Source organism: Gobio gobio (assembly GCF_949357685.1).
Source record: "Gobio gobio genome assembly, chromosome: 10".
In the NCBI taxonomy this organism is placed as follows: Eukaryota; Metazoa; Chordata; class Actinopteri; order Cypriniformes; family Gobionidae; genus Gobio; species Gobio gobio.
In genome coordinates, this window is record NC_137116.1 from 35,283,552 (window position 1) to 35,307,854 (window position 24,303).

Genomic DNA, 24,303 nt, shown 5'->3' on the forward strand with positions numbered 1-24,303 from the left:
ACTGTGTGTTCAGAAAAAGTGTTCAATGGATTCAAATAATGCACTATGGTATCACACACTGAATGTGTGTTCAGAACAAGTGTTAAATGGATTAAAATAGTGTACTATGATATCACAATGACTGTGTTCAGAACAAGTGTTCAATGGATTCAAATAATGCACTATGATATCACAATGACTGTGTTCAGAACAAGTGTTCAATGGATTCAAATAATGTACTATGATATCACACTGACTGTGTGTTCAGAACAAGTGTTCAATGGTTTCAAATAATGTACTATGATATCACACTGACTGTGTGTTCAGAACAAGTGTTCAATGGATTAAAATAATGCACTATGATATCGCAATGACTGTGTGTTCAGAACAAGTGTTCAATGGATTAAAATAATGTACTATGATATCACAATGACTGTGTTCAGAACAAGTGTTCAATGGATTCAAATAATGTACTATGATATCACACTGACTGTGTGTTCAGAACAAGTGTTCAATGGATTAAAATAATGTACTATGATATCACAATGACTGTGTTCAGAACAAGTGTTAAATGGATTAAAATAATGTACTATGATATCACACTGACTGTGTGTTCAGAACAAGTGTTCAATGGATTCAAATAATGTACTATGATATCACAATGACTGTGTTCAGAACAAGTGTTAAATGGATTCAAATAATGTACTATAATATCACACTGACTGGGTGTTCAGAACAAGTGTTCAATGGATTAAAATAATGCACTATGATATCACAATGACTGTGTGTCCAGAACAAGTGTTCAATGGATTAAAATAGTGTACTATGATATCACAATGACTGTGTTCAGAACAAGTGTTCAATGGATTCAAATAATGCACAATGACATCACAATGACTGTGTTCAGAACAAGTGTTAAATGGATTAAAATAATGTACTATGATATCACACTGACTGTGTGTTCAGAACAAGTGTTCAATGGATTCAAATAATGTACTAAGATATCACACTGACTGTGTGTTCAGAACAAGTGTTCAATGGATTCAAATAATGTACTATGATATCACAATGACTGTGTTCAGAACAAGTGTTCAATGGATTCAAATAATGTACTATGATATCACACTAACGGTGTGTTCAGAACAAGTGTTCAATGGATTCAAATAATGTACTATGATATCACACTGACTGTGTGTTCAGAACAAGTGTTCAATGGATTCAAATAATGTACTATGATATCACACTGACTGTGTGTTAAGAACAAGTGTTCAATGGATTCAAATAATGTACTATGATATCACAATGACTGTGTTCAGAACAAGTGTTCAATGGATTCAAATAATGTACTATGATATCACAATGACTGTGTGTTCAGAACAAGTGTTCAATGGATTCAAATAATGCACTTTGATATCACAATTACTGTGTGTTCAGAACAAGTGTTCAATGGATTCAAATAATGTACTATGATATCACAATGACTGTGTGTTCAGAAAAAGTGTTCAATGGATTCAAATAATGCACTATGATATCACAATGACTGTGAGTTCAGAACAAGTGTTCAATGGATTCAAATAATTTACTATGATATCACACTGACTGTGTATTCAGAACAAGTGTTAAATGGATTCAAATAATGTACTATGATATCACAATGACTGTGTGTTCAGAACAAGTGTTCAATGGATTAAAACCACACTGTCTTTGTGTTCAGAACAAGTGTTAAATTGATTCAAATAATGTACTATGATATCACAATGACTGTGTGTTCAGAACAAGTGTTCAATGGATTCAAATAATGCACTTTGATATCACAATTACTGTGTGTTCAGAACAAGTGTTCAATGGATTAAAATAATGCACTATGATATCACAATGACTGTGGTCAGAACAAGTGTTCAATGGATTCAAATAATATACTATGATATCACAATGACTGTGTGTTCAGAACAAGTGTTCAATGGATTCAAATAATGTACTATGATATCACAATGACTGTGTGTTCAGAACAAGTGTTCAATGGATTCAAATAATGCACAATGACATCACAATGACTGTGTTCAGAACAAGTGTTAAATGGATTAAAATAATGTACTATGATATCACACTGACTGTGTGTTCAGAACAAGTGTTCAATGGATTCAAATAATGTACTAAGATATCACACTGACTGTGTGTTCAGAACAAGTGTTCAATGGATTCAAATAATGTACTATGATATCACAATGACTGTGTTCAGAACAAGTGTTCAATGGATTCAAATAATGTACTATGATATCACACTAACAGTGTGTTCAGAACAAGTGTTCAATGGATTCAAATAATGTACTATGATATCACACTGACTGTGTGTTCAGAACAAGTGTTCAATGGATTCAAATAATGTACTATGATATCACAATGACTGTGTGTTCAGAACAAGTGTTCAATGGATTAAAATCACACTGTCTTTGTGTTCAGAACAAGTGTTAAATGGATTCAAATAATGTACTATGATATCACAATGAATGTGTGTTCAGAACAAGTGTTCAATGGATTCAAATAATGCACTATGATATCACAATGACTGTGGTCAGAACAAGTGTTCAATGGATTCAAATAATATACTATGATATCACAATGACTGTGTGTTCAGAACAAGTGTTCAATGGATTCAAATAATGTACTTTGATATCACAATGACTGTGTGTTCAAAAAAAGTGTTCAATGGATTCAAATAATGCACTATGGTATCACACACTGAATGTGTGTTCAGAACAAGTGTTAAATGGATTAAAATAATGTACTATGATATCAAACACTGTCTGTGTGTTCAGAACAAGTGTTAAATTGACTCAAATGATGTACAATGGTATCACACACTGATTTTGTGTTCAGAACAAGTGTTCAATGGATTAAAATCACACTGTCTTTGTGTTCAGAACAAATGTTAAATGGATTCAAATAATATACTATGATATCACAATGACTGTGTGTTCAGAACAAGTGTTAAATGGATTCAAATAATGTACTATGATATCACAATGACTTTGTGTTCAGAACAAGTGTTCAATGGATTCAAATAATGTACTATGATATCACACTGACTGTGTGTTCAAAACAAGTGTTCAATGGATTCAAATAATGTACTATGATATCACAATGACTGTGTTCAGAACAAGTGTTCAATGGATTCAAATAATGCACAATGACATCACAATGACTGTGTTCAGAACAAGTGTTAAATTGATTAAAATAATGTACTATGATATCACACTGACTGTGTGTTCAGAACAAGTGTTCAATGGATTCAAATAATGTACTATGATTTCACAATGACTGTGTTCAGAACAAGTGTTCAATTGATTCAAATAATGCACTATGATATCACAATGACTGTGTGTTCAGAACAAGTGTTCAATGGATTCAAATAATGTACTATGATTTCACAATGACTGTGTTTAGAACAAGTGTTCAATGGATTCAAATAATGTACTATGACATCACACTGTCTGTGTGTTCAGAACAAGTGTTCAATGGATTCAAATAATGCACTATGATATCACAATGACTGTGTGTTCAGAACAAGTGTTCAATGGATTCAAATAATGTACTATGATATCACACTGACTGTGTGTTCAGAACAAGTGTTCAATGGATTCAATTAATGTACTATGATATCACACTGACTGTGTGTTAAGAACAAGTGTTCAATGGATTCAAATAATACACTATGATATCACACACTGAATGTGTGTTCAGAACAAGTGTTCAGTTGATTAAAATCACACTGTCTTTGTGTTCGGAACAAGTGTTGAATGGATTCAAATAATGCACTATTATATCACACTGACTGTGTGTTCAGAACAAGTGTTCAATGGATTCAAATAATGTACTATGATATCACAATGACTGTGTTCAGAACAAGTGTTAAATGGATTCAAATAATGTACTATAATATCACACTGACTGTGTGTTCAGAACAAGTGTTAAATGGATTCAAATAATGCACTATGATATCACAATGACTGTGTTCAGAACAAGTGTTCAATGGATTCAAATAATGTACTATGTTATCACAATGACTGTGTGTTCAGAACAAGTGTTCAATTGATTCAAATAATGCACTATGATATCACAATGACTGTGTGTTCAGAACAAGTGTTCAATGGATTCAAATAATGTACTATGATATCACAATGACTGTGTGTTCAGAACAAGTGTTCAATGGATTAAAATCACACTGTCTTTGTGTTCAGAACAAGTGTTAAATGGATTCAAATAATGTACTATGATATCACAATGAATGTGTGTTCAGAACAAGTGTTCAATGGATTCAAATAATGCACTATGATATCACAATGACTGTGGTCAGAACAAGTGTTCAATGGATTCAAATAATATACTATGATATCACAATGACTGTGTGTTCAGAACAAGTGTTCAATGGATTCAAATAATGTACTTTGATATCACAATGACTGTGTGTTCAAAAAAAGTGTTCAATGGATTCAAATAATGCACTATGGTATCACACACTGAATGTGTGTTCAGAACAAGTGTTAAATGGATTAAAATAATGTACTATGATATCAAACACTGTCTGTGTGTTCAGAACAAGTGTTAAATTGACTCAAATGATGTACAATGGTATCACACACTGATTTTGTGTTCAGAACAAGTGTTCAATGGATTAAAATCACACTGTCTTTGTGTTCAGAACAAATGTTAAATGGATTCAAATAATATACTATGATATCACAATGACTGTGTGTTCAGAACAAGTGTTAAATGGATTCAAATAATGTACTATGATATCACAATGACTTTGTGTTCAGAACAAGTGTTCAATGGATTCAAATAATGTACTATGATATCACACTGACTGTGTGTTCAAAACAAGTGTTCAATGGATTCAAATAATGTACTATGATATCACAATGACTGTGTTCAGAACAAGTGTTCAATGGATTCAAATAATGCACAATGACATCACAATGACTGTGTTCAGAACAAGTGTTAAATTGATTAAAATAATGTACTATGATATCACACTGACTGTGTGTTCAGAACAAGTGTTCAATGGATTCAAATAATGTACTATGATTTCACAATGACTGTGTTCAGAACAAGTGTTCAATTGATTCAAATAATGCACTATGATATCACAATGACTGTGTGTTCAGAACAAGTGTTCAATGGATTCAAATAATGTACTATGATTTCACAATGACTGTGTTTAGAACAAGTGTTCAATGGATTCAAATAATGTACTATGACATCACACTGTCTGTGTGTTCAGAACAAGTGTTCAATGGATTCAAATAATGCACTATGATATCACAATGACTGTGTGTTCAGAACAAGTGTTCAATGGATTCAAATAATGTACTATGATATCACACTGACTGTGTGTTCAGAACAAGTGTTCAATGGATTCAATTAATGTACTATGATATCACACTGACTGTGTGTTAAGAACAAGTGTTCAATGGATTCAAATAATACACTATGATATCACACACTGAATGTGTGTTCAGAACAAGTGTTCAGTTGATTAAAATCACACTGTCTTTGTGTTCGGAACAAGTGTTGAATGGATTCAAATAATGCACTATTATATCACACTGACTGTGTGTTCAGAACAAGTGTTCAATGGATTCAAATAATGTACTATGATATCACAATGACTGTGTTCAGAACAAGTGTTAAATGGATTCAAATAATGTACTATAATATCACACTGACTGTGTGTTCAGAACAAGTGTTAAATGGATTCAAATAATGCACTATGATATCACAATGACTGTGTTCAGAACAAGTGTTCAATGGATTCAAATAATGTACTATGTTATCACAATGACTGTGTGTTCAGAACAAGTGTTCAATTGATTCAAATAATGCACTATGATATCACAATGACTGTGTGTTCAGAACAAGTGTTCAATGGATTCAAATAATGTACTATGATTTCACAATGACTGTGTTTAGAACAAGTGTTCAATGGATTCAAATAATGAACTATGATATCACACTGACTGTGTGTTCAGAACAAGTGTTCAATGGATTCAAATAATGTACTAAGATATCACACTGACTGTGTGTTCAGAACAAGTGTTCAATGGATTCAAATAATGTACTATGACATCACACTGTCTGTGTGTTCAGAACAAGTGTTCAATGGATTCAAATAATGCACTATGATATCACAATGACTGTGTGTTCAGAACAAGTGTTCAATGGATTCAAATAATGTACTATGATATCACACTGACTGTGTGTTCAGAACAAGTGTTCAATGGATTCAATTAATGTACTATGATATCACACTGACTGTGTGTTAAGAACAAGTGTTCAATGGATTCAAATAATACACTATGATATCACACACTGAATGTGTGTTCAGAACAAGTGTTCAGTTGATTAAAATCACACTGTCTTTGTGTTCGGAACAAGTGTTGAATGGATTCAAATAATGCACTATTATATCACACTGACTGTGTGTTCAGAACAAGTGTTCAATGGATTCAAATAATGTACTATGATATCACAATGACTGTGTTCAGAACAAGTGTTAAATGGATTCAAATAATGTACTATAATATCACACTGACTGTGTGTTCAGAACAAGTGTTAAATGGATTCAAATAATGCACTATGATATCACAATGACTGTGTTCAGAACAAGTGTTCAATGGATTCAAATAATGTACTATGTTATCACAATGACTGTGTGTTCAGAACAAGTGTTCAATGGATTCAAATAATGCACTATGATATCACAATGACTGTGTGTTCAGAACAAGTGTTCAATGGATTAAAATAATGTACTATGATATCACAATGACTGTGTTCAGAACAAGTGTTAAATGGATTCAAATAATGTACTATGATATCACACTGACTGTGTGTTCAGAACAAGTGTTCAATGGATTCAAATAATGCACTATGATATCACAATGACTGTGTGTTCAGAACAAGTGTTCAATGGATTCAAATAATGTACTATGATATCACACTGACTGTGTGTTAAGAACAAGTGTTCAATGGATTCAAATAATGTACTATGATATCACAATGACTGTGTTCAGAACAAGTGTTCAATGGATTCAAATAATGTACTATGATATCACAATGACTGTGTGTTCAGAACAAGTGTTCAATGGATTAAAATAATGTACTATGATATCACAATGACTGTGTTCAGAACAAGTTTTCAATGGATTCAAATAATGTACTATGATATCACACTGACTGTGTGTTCAGAACAAGTGTTCAATGGATTAAAATAATGCACTATGATATCACAATGACTGTGTTAAGAACAAGTGTTCAATGGATTCAAATAATGTACTATGATATCACAATGACTGTGTGTTCAGAACAAGTGTTCAATGGATTCAAATAATGCACTATGATATCACACACTGAATGTGTGCTCAGAACAAGTGTTCAATTGATTAAAATCACACTGTCTTTGTGTTCGGAACAAGTGTTGAATGGATTCAAATAATGTACTATGATATCACACTGACTGTGTGTTCAGAACAAGTGTTCAATGGATTAAAATAATGTACTATGATATCACAATGACTGTGTTCAGAACAAGTGTTAAATGGATTAAAATAATGTACTATGATATCACACTGACTGTGTGTTCAGAACAAGTGTTCAATGGATTAAAATAATGTACTATGATATCACAATGACTGTGTTCAGAACAAGTGTTAAATGGATTAAAATAATGTACTATGATATCACACTGACTGTGTGTTCAGAACAAGTGTTCAATGGATTCAAATAATGTACTATGATATCACAATGACTGTGTTCAGAACAAGTGTTAAATGGATTCAAATAATGTACTATAATATCACACTGACTGGGTGTTCAGAACAAGTGTTCAATGGATTAAAATAATGCACTATGATATCACAATGACTGTGTGTCCAGAACAAGTGTTCAATGGATTAAAATAGTGTACTATGATATCACAATGACTGTGTTCAGAACAAGTGTTCAATGGATTCAAATAATGCACAATGACATCACAATGACTGTGTTCAGAACAAGTGTTAAATGGATTAAAATAATGTACTATGATATCACACTGACTGTGTGTTCAGAACAAGTGTTCAATGGATTCAAATAATGTACTAAGATATCACACTGACTGTGTGTTCAGAACAAGTGTTCAATGGATTCAAATAATGTACTATGATATCACAATGACTGTGTTCAGAACAAGTGTTAAATGGATTAAAATAATGTACTATGATATCACACTGACTGTGTGTTCAGAACAAGTGTTCAATGGATTCAAATAATGTACTAAGATATCACACTGACTGTGTTCAGAACAAGTGTTAAATGGATTAAAATAATGTACTATGATATCACACTGACTGTGTGTTCAGAACAAGTGTTCAATGGATTCAAATAATGTACTAAGATATCACACTGACTGTGTGTTCAGAACAAGTGTTCAATGGATTAAAATAATGTACTATGATATCACAATGACTGTGTTCAGAACAAGTGTTAAATGGATTAAAATAATGTACTATGATATCACACTGACTGTGTGTTCAGAACAAGTGTTCAATGGATTCAAATAATGTACTATGATATCACAATGACTGTGTTCAGAACAAGTGTTCAATTGATTCAAATAATGTACTATGATATCACACTGACTGTGTTTTCAGAAAAAGTGTTCAATGGATTCAATTAATGCACTATGGTATCACACACTGAATGTGTGTTCAGAACAAGTGTTAAATGGATTAAAATAATGTACTATGATATAACAATGACTGTGTGTTCAGAACAAGTGTTCAATGGATTCAAATAATGGACTATGATATCACAATGACTGTGTGTTCAGAACAAGTGTTAAATGGATTCAAATAATGTACTATGATATCACAATGACTGTGTGTTCAGAAAAAGTGTTCAATGGATTCAAATAATGCACTATGGTATCACACACTGAATGTGTGTTCAGAACAAGTGTTAAATGGATTAAAATAGTGTACTATGATATCACAATGACTGTGTTCAGAACAAGTGTTCAATGGATTCAAATAATGCACTATGATATCACAATGACTGTGTTCAGAACAAGTGTTCAATGGATTCAAATAATGTACTATGATATCACACTGACTGTGTGTTCAGAACAAGTGTTCAATGGTTTCAAATAATGTACTATGATATCACACTGACTGTGTGTTCAGAACAAGTGTTCAATGGATTAAAATAATGCACTATGATATCGCAATGACTGTGTGTTCAGAACAAGTGTTCAATGGATTAAAATAATGTACTATGATATCACAATGACTGTGTTCAGAACAAGTGTTCAATGGATTCAAATAATGCACAATGACATCACAATGACTGTGTTCAGAACAAGTGTTAAATAGATTAAAATAATGTACTATGATATCACACTGACTGTGTGTTCAGAACAAGTGTTCAATGGATTCAAATAATGTACTATGACATCACACTGTCTGTGTGTTCAGAACAAGTGTTCAATGGATTCAAATAATGCACTATGATATCACAATGACTGTGTGTTCAGAACAAGTGTTCAATGGATTCAAATAATGTACTATGATATCACACTGACTGTGTGTTCAGAACAAGTGTTCAATGGATTCAAATAATGTACTATGATATCACACTGACTGTGTGTTAAGAACAAGTGTTCAATGGATTCAAATAATACACTATGATATCACACACTGAATGTGTGTTCAGAACAAGTGTTCAATTGATTAAAATCACACTGTCTTTGTGTTCGGAACAAGTGTTGAATGGATTCAAATAATGCACTATTATATCACACTGACTGTTCGTTCAGAACAAGTGTTCAATGGATTCAAATAATGTACTATGATATCACAATGACTGTGTTCAGAACAAGTGTTAAATGGATTCAAATAATGTACTATAATATCACACTGACTGTGTGTTCAGAACAAGTGTTAAATGGATTCAAATAATGCACTATGATATCACAATGACTGTGTTCAGAACAAGTGTTCAATGGATTCAAATAATGTACTATGTTATCACAATGACTGTGTGTTCAGAACAAGTGTTCAATGGATTCAAATAATGCACTATGATATCACAATGACTGTGTGTTCAGAACAAGTGTTCAATGGATTAAAATAATGTACTATGATATCACAATGACTGTGTTCAGAACAAGTGTTAAATGGATTCAAATAATGTACTATGATATCACACTGACTGTGTGTTCAGAACAAGTGTTCAATGGATTCAAATAATGCACTATGATATCACAATGACTGTGTGTTCAGAACAAGTGTTTAATGGATTCAAATAATGTACTATGATATCACACTGACTGTGTGTTAAGAACAAGTGTTCAATGGATTCAAATAATGTACTATGATATCACAATGACTGTGTTCAGAACAAGTGTTCAATGGATTCAAATAATGTACTATGATATCACAATGACTGTGTGTTCAGAGCAAGTGTTCAATGGATTAAAATAATGTACTATGATATCACAATGACTGTGTTCAGAACAAGTTTTCAATGGATTCAAATAATGTACTATGATATCACACTGACTGTGTGTTCAGAACAAGTGTTCAATGGATTAAAATAATGCACTATGATATCACAATGACTGTGTTAAGAACAAGTGTTCAATGGATTCAAATAATGTACTATGATATCACAATGACTGTGTGTTCAGAACAAGTGTTCAATGGATTCAAATAATGCACTATGATATCACACACTGAATGTGTGCTCAGAACAAGTGTTCAATTGATTAAAATCACACTGTCTTTGTGTTCGGAACAAGTGTTGAATGGATTCAAATAATGTACTATGATATCACACTGACTGTGTGTTCAGAACAAGTGTTCAATGGATTAAAATAATGTACTATGATATCACAATGACTGTGTTCAGAACAAGTGTTAAATGGATTAAAATAATGTACTATGATATCACAATGACTGTGTTCAGAACAAGTGTTAAATGGATTAAAATAATGTACTATGATATCACACTGACTGTGTGTTCAGAACAAGTGTTCAATGGATTCAAATAATGTACTATGATATCACAATGACTGTGTTCAGAACAAGTGTTAAATGGATTCAAATAATGTACTATAATATCACACTGACTGGGTGTTCAGAACAAGTGTTCAATGGATTAAAATAATGCACTATGATTTCACAATGACTGTGTGTCCAGAACAAGTGTTCAATGGATTAAAATAGTGTACTATGATATCACAATGACTGTGTTCAGAACAAGTGTTCAATGGATTCAAATAATGCACAATGACATCACAATGACTGTGTTCAGAACAAGTGTTAAATGGATTAAAATAATGTACTATTGTGATATCATAGTACATTATTTGAATCCATTGAACACTTGTTCTGAACACACAGTCAGTGTGATAGCTTAGTACATTATTTGAATCCATTGAACACTTGTTCTGAACACACAGTCAGTGTGATGACTGTGTGTTCAGAACAAGTGTTCAATGGATTCAAATAATGTACTAAGATATCACACTGACTGTGTGTTCAGAACAAGTGTTCAATGGATTCAAATAATGTACTATGATATCACAATGACTGTGTTCAGAACAAGTGTTCAATGGATTCAAATAATGTACTATGATATCACACTAACGGTGTGTTCAGAACAAGTGTTCAATGGATTCAAATAATGTACTATGATATCACACTGACTGTGTGTTCAGAACAAGTGTTCAATGGATTCAAATAATGTACTATGATATCACACTGACTGTGTGTTAAGAACAAGTGTTCAATGGATTCAAATAATGTACTATGATATCACAATGACTGTGTTCAGAACAAGTGTTCAATGGATTCAAATAATGTACTATGATATCACAATGACTGTGTGTTCAGAACAAGTGTTCAATGGATTCAAATAATGCACTTTGATATCACAATTACTGTGTGTTCAGAACAAGTGTTCAATGGATTCAAATAATGTACTATGATATCACAATGACTGTGTGTTCAGAAAAAGTGTTCAATGGATTCAAATAATGCACTATGATATCACAATGACTGTGAGTTGAGAACAAGTGTTCAATGGATTCAAATAATTTACTATGATATCACACTGACTGTGTATTCAGAACAAGTGTTAAATGGATTCAAATAATGTACTATGATATCACAATGACTGTGTGTTCAGAACAAGTGTTCAATGGATTAAAACCACACTGTCTTTGTGTTCAGAACAAGTGTTAAATTGATTCAAATAATGTACTATGATATCACATTGACTGTGTGTTCAGAACAAGTGTTCAATGGATTCAAATAATGCACTTTGATATCACAATTACTGTGTGTTCAGAACAAGTGTTCAATGGATTAAAATAATGCACTATGATATCACAATGACTGTGGTCAGAACAAGTGTTCAATGGATTCAAATAATATACTATGATATCACAATGACTGTGTGTTCAGAACAAGTGTTCAATGGATTCAAATAATGTACTATGATATCACAATGACTGTGTGTTCAGAACAAGTGTTAAATGGATTCAAATAATGTACTATGATATCACAATGACTGTGTGTTCAGAAAAAGTGTTCAATGGATTCAAATAATGCACAATGACATCACAATGACTGTGTTCAGAACAAGTGTTAAATGGATTAAAATAATGTACTATGATATCACACTGATTGTGTGTTCAGAACAAGTGTTCAATGGATTCAAATAATGTACTAAGATATCACACTGACTGTGTGTTCAGAACAAGTGTTCAATGGATTCAAATAATGTACTATGATATCACAATGACTGTGTTCAGAACAAGTGTTCAATGGATTCAAATAATGTACTATGATATCACACTAACGGTGTGTTCAGAACAAGTGTTAAATTGATTAAAATAATGTACTATGATATCACACTGACTGTGTGTTCAGAACAAGTGTTAAATGGATTCAAATAATGTACTATGATATCACACTGACTGTGTGTTCAGAACAAGTGTTCAATGGATTCAAATAATGTACTATGATATCACAATGACTGTGTTCAGAACAAGTGTTAAATGGATTAAAATAATGTACTATGATATCACACTGACTGTGTGTTCAGAACAAGTGTTCAATGGATTCAAATAATGTACTAAGATATCACACTGACTGTGTTCAGAACAAGTGTTAAATGGATTAAAATAATGTACTATGATATCACACTGACTGTGTGTTCAGAACAAGTGTTCAATGGATTCAAATAATGTACTAAGATATCACACTGACTGTGTGTTCAGAACAAGTGTTCAATGGATTAAAATAATGTACTATGATATCACAATGACTGTGTTCAGAACAAGTGTTAAATGGATTAAAATAATGTACTATGATATCACACTGACTGTGTGTTCAGAACAAGTGTTCAATGGATTCAAATAATGTACTATGATATCACAATGACTGTGTTCAGAACAAGTGTTCAATTGATTCAAATAATGTACTATGATATCACACTGACTGTGTTTTCAGAAAAAGTGTTCAATGGATTCAATTAATGCACTATGGTATCACACACTGAATGTGTGTTCAGAACAAGTGTTAAATGGATTAAAATAATGTACTATGATATAACAATGACTGTGTGTTCAGAACAAGTGTTCAATGGATTCAAATAATGGACTATGATATCACAATGACTGTGTGTTCAGAACAAGTGTTAAATGGATTCAAATAATGTACTATGATATCACAATGACTGTGTGTTCAGAAAAAGTGTTCAATGGATTCAAATAATGCACTATGGTATCACACACTGAATGTGTGTTCAGAACAAGTGTTAAATGGATTAAAATAGTGTACTATGATATCACAATGACTGTGTTCAGAACAAGTGTTCAATGGATTCAAATAATGCACTATGATATCACAATGACTGTGTTCAGAACAAGTGTTCAATGGATTCAAATAATGTACTATGATATCACACTGACTGTGTGTTCAGAACAAGTGTTCAATGGTTTCAAATAATGTACTATGATATCACACTGACTGTGTGTTCAGAACAAGTGTTCAATGGATTAAAATAATGCACTATGATATCGCAATGACTGTGTGTTCAGAACAAGTGTTCAATGGATTAAAATAATGTACTATGATATCACAATGACTGTGTTCAGAACAAGTGTTCAATGGATTCAAATAATGCACAATGACATCACAATGACTGTGTTCAGAACAAGTGTTAAATAGATTAAAATAATGTACTATGATATCACACTGACTGTGTGTTCAGAACAAGTGTTCAATGGATTCAAATAATGTACTATGACATCACACTGTCTGTGTGTTCAGAACAAGTGTTCAATGGATTCAAATAATGCACTATGATATCACAATGACTGTGTGTTCAGAACAAGTGTTCAATGGATTCAAATAATGTACTATGATATCACACTGACTGTGTGTTCAGAACAAGTGTTCAATGGATTCAAATAATGTACTATGATATCACACTGACTGTGTGTTAAGAACAAGTGTTCAATGGATTCAAATAATACACTATGATATCACACACTGAATGTGTGTTCAGAACAAGTGTTCAATTGATTAAAATCACACTGTCTTTGTGTTCGGAACAAGTGTTGAATGGATTCAAATAATGCACTATTATATCACACTGACTGTTCGTTCAGAACAAGTGTTCAATGGATTCAAATAATGTACTATGATATCACAATGACTGTGTTCAGAACAAGTGTTAAATGGATTCAAATAATGTACTATAATATCACACTGACTGTGTGTTCAGAACAAGTGTTAAATGGATTCAAATAATGCACTATGATATCACAATGACTGTGTTCAGAACAAGTGTTCAATGGATTCAAATAATGTACTATGTTATCACAATGACTGTGTGTTCAGAACAAGTGTTCAATGGATTCAAATAATGCACTATGATATCACAATGACTGTGTGTTCAGAACAAGTGTTCAATGGATTAAAATAATGTACTATGATATCACAATGACTGTGTTCAGAACAAGTGTTAAATGGATTCAAATAATGTACTATGATATCACACTGACTGTGTGTTCAGAACAAGTGTTCAATGGATTCAAATAATGCACTATGATATCACAATGACTGTGTGTTCAGAACAAGTGTTTAATGGATTCAAATAATGTACTATGATATCACACTGACTGTGTGTTAAGAACAAGTGTTCAATGGATTCAAATAATGTACTATGATATCACAATGACTGTGTTCAGAACAAGTGTTCAATGGATTCAAATAATGTACTATGATATCACAATGACTGTGTGTTCAGAGCAAGTGTTCAATGGATTAAAATAATGTACTATGATATCACAATGACTGTGTTCAGAACAAGTTTTCAATGGATTCAAATAATGTACTATGATATCACACTGACTGTGTGTTCAGAACAAGTGTTCAATGGATTAAAATAATGCACTATGATATCACAATGACTGTGTTAAGAACAAGTGTTCAATGGATTCAAATAATGTACTATGATATCACAATGACTGTGTGTTCAGAACAAGTGTTCAATGGATTCAAATAATGCACTATGATATCACACACTGAATGTGTGCTCAGAACAAGTGTTCAATTGATTAAAATCACACTGTCTTTGTGTTCGGAACAAGTGTTGAATGGATTCAAATAATGTACTATGATATCACACTGACTGTGTGTTCAGAACAAGTGTTCAATGGATTAAAATAATGTACTATGATATCACAATGACTGTGTTCAGAACAAGTGTTAAATGGATTAAAATAATGTACTATGATATCACAATGACTGTGTTCAGAACAAGTGTTAAATGGATTAAAATAATGTACTATGATATCACACTGACTGTGTGTTCAGAACAAGTGTTCAATGGATTCAAATAATGTACTATGATATCACAATGACTGTGTTCAGAACAAGTGTTAAATGGATTCAAATAATGTACTATAATATCACACTGACTGGGTGTTCAGAACAAGTGTTCAATGGATTAAAATAATGCACTATGATTTCACAATGACTGTGTGTCCAGAACAAGTGTTCAATGGATTAAAATAGTGTACTATGATATCACAATGACTGTGTTCAGAACAAGTGTTCAATGGATTCAAATAATGCACAATGACATCACAATGACTGTGTTCAGAACAAGTGTTAAATGGATTAAAATAATGTACTATTGTGATATCATAGTACATTATTTGAATCCATTGAACACTTGTTCTGAACACACAGTCAGTGTGATAGCTTAGTACATTATTTGAATCCATTGAACACTTGTTCTGAACACACAGTCAGTGTGATGACTGTGTGTTCAGAACAAGTGTTCAATGGATTCAAATAATGTACTAAGATATCACACTGACTGTGTGTTCAGAACAAGTGTTCAATGGATTCAAATAATGTACTATGATATCACAATGACTGTGTTCAGAACAAGTGTTCAATGGATTCAAATAATGTACTATGATATCACACTAACGGTGTGTTCAGAACAAGTGTTCAATGGATTCAAATAATGTACTATGATATCACACTGACTGTGTGTTCAGAACAAGTGTTCAATGGATTCAAATAATGTACTATGATATCACACTGACTGTGTGTTAAGAACAAGTGTTCAATGGATTCAAATAATGTACTATGATATCACAATGACTGTGTTCAGAACAAGTGTTCAATGGATTCAAATAATGTACTATGATATCACAATGACTGTGTGTTCAGAACAAGTGTTCAATGGATTCAAATAATGCACTTTGATATCACAATTACTGTGTGTTCAGAACAAGTGTTCAATGGATTCAAATAATGTACTATGATATCACAATGACTGTGTGTTCAGAAAAAGTGTTCAATGGATTCAAATAATGCACTATGATATCACAATGACTGTGAGTTGAGAACAAGTGTTCAATGGATTCAAATAATTTACTATGATATCACACTGACTGTGTATTCAGAACAAGTGTTAAATGGATTCAAATAATGTACTATGATATCACAATGACTGTGTGTTCAGAACAAGTGTTCAATGGATTAAAACCACACTGTCTTTGTGTTCAGAACAAGTGTTAAATTGATTCAAATAATGTACTATGATATCACATTGACTGTGTGTTCAGAACAAGTGTTCAATGGATTCAAATAATGCACTTTGATATCACAATTACTGTGTGTTCAGAACAAGTGTTCAATGGATTAAAATAATGCACTATGATATCACAATGACTGTGGTCAGAACAAGTGTTCAATGGATTCAAATAATATACTATGATATCACAATGACTGTGTGTTCAGAACAAGTGTTCAATGGATTCAAATAATGTACTATGATATCACAATGACTGTGTGTTCAGAACAAGTGTTAAATGGATTCAAATAATGTACTATGATATCACAATGACTGTGTGTTCAGAAAAAGTGTTCAATGGATTCAAATAATGCACAATGACATCACAATGACTGTGTTCAGAACAAGTGTTAAATGGATTAAAATAATGTACTATGATATCACACTGATTGTGTGTTCAGAACAAGTGTTCAATGGATTCAAATAATGTACTAAGATATCACACTGACTGTGTGTTCAGAACAAGTGTTCAATGGATTCAAATAATGTACTATGATATCACAATGACTGTGTTCAGAACAAGTGTTCAATGGATTCAAATAATGTACTATGATATCACACTAACGGTGTGTTCAGAACAAGTGTTAAATTGATTAAAATAATGTACTATGATATCACACTGACTGTGTGTTCAGAACAAGTGTTAAATGGATTCAAATAATGTACTATGATATCACACTGACTGTGTGTTCAGAACAAGTGTTAAATGGATTCAAACAATGTACTATGATATCACAATGACTGTGTTCAGAACAAGTGTTCAATTGATTCAAATAATGTACTATGATATCACACTGACTGTGTGTTAAGAACAAGTGTTCAATGGATTCAAATAATGTACTATGATATCACAATGACTGTGTTCAGAACAAGTGTTCAATGGATTCAAATAATGTAATATGATATCACAATGACTGTGTGTTCAGAACAAGTGTTCAATGGATTAAAATAATGTACTATGATATCACAATGACTGTGTTCAGAACAAGTTTTCAATGGATTCAAATAATGTACTATGATATCACACTGACTGTGTGTTCAGAACAAGTGTTCAATGGATTAAAATAATGCACTATGATATCACAATGACTGTGTTAAGAACAAGTGTTCAATGGATTCAAATAATGTACTATGATATCACAATGACTGTGTGTTCAGAACAAGTGTTCAATGGATTCAAATAATGCACTATGATATCACACACTGAATGTGTGCTCAGAACAAGTGTTCAATTGATTAAAATCACACTGTCTTTGTGTTCGGAACAAGTGTTGAATGGATTCAAATAATGTACTATGATATCACACTGACTGTGTGTTCAGAACAAGTGTTCAATGGATTAAAATAATGTACTATGATATCACAATGACTGTGTTCAGAACAAGTGTTAAATGGATTAAAATAATGTACTATGATATCACACTGACTGTGTGTTCAGAACAAGTGTTCAATGGATTAAAATAATGTACTATGATATCACAATGACTGTGTTCAGAACAAGTGTTAAATGGATTAAAATAATGTACTATGATATCACACTGACTGTGTCTTCAGAACAAGTGTTCAATGGATTCAAATAATGTACTATGATATCACAATGACTGTGTTCAGAACAAGTGTTAAATGGATTCAAATAATGTACTATAATATCACACTGACTGGGTGTTCAGAACAAGTGTTCAATGGATTAAAATAATGCACTATGATATCACAATGACTGTGTGTCCAGAACAAGTGTTCAATGGATTAAAATAGTGTACTATGATATCACAATGACTGTGTTCAGAACAAGTGTTCAATGGATTCAAATAATGCACAATGACATCACAATGACTGTGTTCAGAACAAGTGTTAAATGGATTAAAATAATGTACTATGATATCACACTGACTGTGTGTTCAGAACAAGTGTTCAATGGATTCAAATAATGTACTAAGATATCACACTGACTGTGTGTTCAGAACAAGTGTTCAATGGATTCAAATAATGTACTATGATATCACAATGACTGTGTTCAGAACAAGTGTTCAATGGATTCAAATAATGTACTATGATATCACACTAACGGTGTGTTCAGAACAAGTGTTCAATGGATTCAAATAATGTACTATGATATCACACTGACTGTGTGTTCAGAACAAGTGTTCAATGGATTCAAATAATGTACTATGATATCACACTGACTGTGTGTTAAGAACAAGTGTTCAATGGATTCAAATAATGTACTATGATATCACAATGACTGTGTTCAGAACAAGTGTTCAATGGATTCAAATAATGTACTATGATATCACAATGACTGTGTGTTCAGAACAAGTGTTCAATGGATTCAAATAATGCACTTTGATATCACAATTACTGTGTGTTCAGAACAAGTGTTCAATGGATTCAAATAATGTACTATGATATCACAATGACTGTGTGTTCAGAAAAAGTGTTCAATGGATTCAAATAATGCACTATGATATCACAATGACTGTGAGTTGAGAACAAGTGTTCAATGGATTCAAATAATTTACTATGATATCACACTGACTGTGTATTCAGAACAAGTGTTAAATGGATTCAAATAATGTACTATGATATCACAATGACTGTGTGTTCAGAACAAGTGTTCAATGGATTAAAACCACACTGTCTTTGTGTTCAGAACAAGTGTTAAATTGATTCAAATAATGTACTATGATATCACATTGACTGTGTGTTCAGAACAAGTGTTCAATGGATTCAAATAATGCACTTTGATATCACAATTACTGTGTGTTCAGAACAAGTGTTCAATGGATTAAAATAATGCACTATGATATCACAATGACTGTGGTCAGAACAAGTGTTCAATGGATTCAAATAATATACTATGATATCACAATGACTGTGTGTTCAGAACAAGTGTTCAATGGATTCAAATAATGTACTATGATATCACAATGACTGTGTGTTCAGAACAAGTGTTAAATGGATTCAAATAATGTACTATGATATCACAATGACTGTGTGTTCAGAAAAAGTGTTCAATGGATTCAAATAATGCACAATGACATCACAATGACTGTGTTCAGAACAAGTGTTAAATGGATTTAAATAATGTACTATGATATCACACTGATTGTGTGTTCAGAACAAGTGTTCAATGGATTCAAATAATGTACTAAGATATCACACTGACTGTGTGTTCAGAACAAGTGTTCAATGGATTCAAATAATGTACTATGATATCACAATGACTGTGTTCAGAACAAGTGTTCAATGGATTCAAATAATGTACTATGATATCACACTAACGGTGTGTTCAGAACAAGTGTTAAATTGATTAAAATAATGTACTATGATATCACACTGACTGTGTGTTCAGAACAAGTGTTAAATGGATTCAAATAATGTACTATGATATCACACTGACTGTGTGTTCAGAACAAGTGTTAAATGGATTCAAACAATGTACTATGATATCACAATGACTGTGTTCAGAACAAGTGTTCAATTGATTCAAATAATGTACTATGATATCACACTGACTGTGTGTTAAGAACAAGTGTTCAATGGATTCAAATAATGTACTATGATATCACAATGACTGTGTTCAGAACAAGTGTTCAATGGATTCAAATAATGTAATATGATATCACAATGACTGTGTGTTCAGAACAAGTGTTCAATGGATTAAAATAATGTACTATGATATCACAATGACTGTGTTCAGAACAAGTTTTCAATGGATTCAAATAATGTACTATGATATCACACTGACTGTGTGTTCAGAACAAGTGTTCAATGGATTAAAATAATGCACTATGATATCACAATGACTGTGTTAAGAACAAGTGTTCAATGGATTCAAATAATGTACTATGATATCACAATGACTGTGTGTTCAGAACAAGTGTTCAATGGATTCAAATAATGCACTATGATATCACACACTGAATGTGTGCTCAGAACAAGTGTTCAATTGATTAAAATCACACTGTCTTTGTGTTCGGAACAAGTGTTGAATGGATTCAAATAATGTACTATGATATCACACTGACTGTGTGTTCAGAACAAGTGTTCAATGGATTAAAATAATGTACTATGATATCACAATGACTGTGTTCAGAACAAGTGTTAAATGGATTAAAATAATGTACTATGATATCACACTGACTGTGTGTTCAGAACAAGTGTTCAATGGATTAAAATAATGTACTATGATATCACAATGACTGTGTTCAGAACAAGTGTTAAATGGATTAAAATAATGTACTATGATATCACACTGACTGTGTCTTCAGAACAAGTGTTCAATGGATTCAAATAATGTACTATGATATCACAATGACTGTGTTCAGAACAAGTGTTAAATGGATTCAAATAATGTACTATAATATCACACTGACTGGGTGTTCAGAACAAGTGTTCAATGGATTAAAATAATGCACTATGATATCACAATGACTGTGTGTCCAGAACAAGTGTTCAATGGATTAAAATAGTGTACTATGATATCACAATGACTGTGTTCAGAACAAGTGTTCAATGGATTCAAATAATGCACAATGACATCACAATGACTCTGTTCAGAACAAGTGTTAAATGGATTAAAATAATGTACTATGATATCACACTGACTGTGTGTTCAGAACAAGTGTTCAATGGATTCAAATAATGTACTAAGATATCACACTGACTGTGTGTTCAGAACAAGTGTTCAATGGATTCAAATAATGTACTATGATATCACAATGACTGTGTTCAGAACAAGTGTTAAATGGATTAAAATAATGTACTATGATATCACACTGACTGTGTGTTCAGAACAAGTGTTCAATGGATTCAAATAATGTACTAAGATATCACACTGACTGTGTGTTCAGAACAAGTGTTCAATGGATTAAAATAATGTACTATGATATCACAATGACTGTGTTCAGAACAAGTGTTAAATGGATTAAAATAATGTACTATGATATCACACTGACTGTGTGTTCAGAACAAGTGTTCAATGGATTCAAATAATGTACTATGATATCACAATGACTGTGTTCAGAACAAGTGTTCAATTGATTCAAATAATGTACTATGATATCACACTGACTGTGTGTTCAGAAAAAGTGTTCAATGGATTCAAATAATGCACTATGGTATCACACACTGAATGTGTGTTCAGAACAAGTGTTAAATGGATTAAAATAATGTACTATGATATAACAATGACTGTGTGTTCAGAACAAGTGTTCAATGGATTCAAATAATGTACTATGATATCACAATGACTGTGTGTTCAGAACAAGTGTTAAATGGATTCAAATAATGTACTATGATATCACAATGACTGTGTGTTCAGAAAAAGTGTTCAATGGATTCAAATAATGCACTATGGTATCACACACTGAATGTGTGTTCAGAACAAGTGTTAAATGGATTAAAATAGTGTACTATGATATCACAATGACTGTGTTCAGAACAAGTGTTCAATGGATTCAAATAATGCACTATGATATCACAATGACTGTGTTCAGAACAAGTGTTCAATGGATTCAAATAATGTACTATGATATCACACTGACTGTGTGTTCAGAACAAGTGTTCAATGGTTTCAAATAATGTACTATGATATCACACTGACTGTGTGTTCAGAACAAGTGTTCAATGGATTAAAATAATGCACTATGATATCGCAATGACTGTGTGTTCAGAACAAGTGTTCAATGGATTAAAATAATGTACTATGATATCACAATGACTGTGTTCAGAACAAGTGTTCAATGGATTCAAATAATGCACAATGACATCACAATGACTGTGTTCAGAACAAGTGTTAAATAGATTAAAATAATGTACTATGATATCACACTGACTGTGTGTTCAGAACAAGTGTTCAATGGATTCAAATAATGTACTATGACATCACACTGTCTGTGTGTTCAGAACAAGTGTTCAATGGATTCAAATAATGCACTATGATATCACAATGACTGTGTGTTCAGAACAAGTGTTCAATGGATTCAAATAATGTACTATGATATCACACTGACTGTGTGTTCAGAACAAGTGTTCAATGGATTCAAATAATGTACTATGATATCACACTGACTGTGTGTTAAGAACAAGTGTTCAATGGATTCAAATAATACACTATGATATCACACACTGAATGTGTGTTCAGAACAAGTGTTCAATTGATTAAAATCACACTGTCTTTGTGTTCGGAACAAGTGTTGAATGGATTCAAATAATGCACTATTATATCACACTGACTGTTCGTTCAGAACAAGTGTTCAATGGATTCAAATAATGTACTATGATATCACAATGACTGTGTTCAGAACAAGTGTTAAATGGATTCAAATAATGTACTATAATATCACACTGACTGTGTGTTCAGAACAAGTGTTAAATGGATTCAAATAATGCACTATGATATCACAATGACTGTGTTCAGAACAAGTGTTCAATGGATTCAAATAATGTACTATGTTATCACAATGACTGTGTGTTCAGAACAAGTGTTCAATGGATTCAAATAATGCACTATGATATCACAATGACTGTGTGTTCAGAACAAGTGTTCAATGGATTAAAATAATGTACTATGATATCACAATGACTGTGTTCAGAACAAGTGTTAAATGGATTCAAATAATGTACTATGATATCACACTGACTGTGTGTTCAGAACAAGTGTTCAATGGATTCAAATAATGCACTATGATATCACAATGACTGTGTGTTCAGAACAAGTGTTTAATGGATTCAAATAATGTACTATGATATCACACTGACTGTGTGTTAAGAACAAGTGTTCAATGGATTCAAATAATGTACTATGATATCACAATGACTGTGTTCAGAACAAGTGTTCAATGGATTCAAATAATGTACTATGATATCACAATGACTGTGTGTTCAGAGCAAGTGTTCAATGGATTAAAATAATGTACTATGATATCACAATGACTGTGTTCAGAACAAGTTTTCAATGGATTCAAATAATGTACTATGATATCACACTGACTGTGTGTTCAGAACAAGTGTTCAATGGATTAAAATAATGCACTATGATATCACAATGACTGTGTTAAGAACAAGTGTTCAATGGATTCAAATAATGTACTATGATATCACAATGACTGTGTGTTCAGA